The following is a 1,299-nucleotide window of genomic DNA, read 5'->3' as shown; positions in this document are numbered from 1 at the left end:
TATATAAATTATTGATATATATAATATATATACATAAATAATATATATATATATATATAATTATATATTTGTATTCATATATATTTATTATTCATATATATAAATATATATATTTTATTCATATAAATATATGTATGTATGTGTCATATGTGTACAGATTGTAAAACCCTTCGAGGATAATTTGTGATTTTGTGCTATACAAAATAAACTTGGTTGTATAGAAGTCTGTGCTCCATGTGTTGAAGCTGCATTCTCTCTCCTGACCACCAGGGGGCGACTCCTCTGGTTGTATAGAAGTCTGTACTCCATGTGTTGAAGCTGCATTCTCTCTCCTGACCACCAGGGGGCGACTCCTCTGGTTGTATAGAAGTCCGCTTTATTGGCCATGTACATGGTGTTTGACCTCATGGTTTTATTGGCCTCTTGTTAAACATACATGTAATTTGCAAATCTACAAATAACAGGATAAATTGGAGACAACATATCTGATCTCCTCTGATGCTCCTCTGATCTCCTGTGATGCTCCTCTGATCTCCTCTGATCTCCTCTGATGCTCCTCTGAGCTCCTCTGATGCTCCTCTGATCTCCTGTGATGCTCCTCTGATCTCCTCTGATGCTCCTCTGAGCTCCTCTGATGCTCCTCTGATGCTCCTCTGATCTCCTCTGATGCTCCTCTGATCTCCTCTGAGCTCCTCTGATGCTCCTCTGATCTCCTCTGATGCTCCTCTGATGCTCCTCTGATTTCCTCTATGCTCCTCTGATGCTCCTCTGATGCTCCTCTGATCTCCTCTGATGCTCCTCTGATCTCCTCTGATGCTCCTCTGAGCTCCTCCAGTTAAAAACATCCCGCAGTCCTCAAAATGTAGAATAAAGAGTCCGAACCAGAATAAATAAATAGAAACCACTGCGCTGCTCCTCTCCGGAGAGACGGTTAAAAGATGAGCCCCCCTAAAATATCTGTATACAAAAATATATATTTAATTTGTTAGTGCATAGATATATTTAAATATATATTTATTAATATACATTTTTAAATATATATGTTTTAAAAATATATATATATATGTAAAAAAATATATATGTATGAATGTTAAAAAATATATATGTAGGGTTAGGGTTTAAAAAAGAATATATATAAATGTTTTTTTAAATATATATATATATATACAGGACTGTCTCAGAAAATTAGAATATTGTGATAAAGTTCTTTATTTTCTGTAATGCAATTAAAAAAACAAAAATGTCATGCATTCTGGATTCATTACAAATCAACTGAAATATTGCAAGCCTTTTATTCTT

The sequence above is a fragment of the Pseudoliparis swirei genome, chromosome 22, assembly GCF_029220125.1.
Source record: "Pseudoliparis swirei isolate HS2019 ecotype Mariana Trench chromosome 22, NWPU_hadal_v1, whole genome shotgun sequence".
Classification (NCBI taxonomy): Eukaryota; Metazoa; Chordata; class Actinopteri; order Perciformes; family Liparidae; genus Pseudoliparis; species Pseudoliparis swirei.
This window is presented reverse-complemented; position numbering follows the sequence as displayed.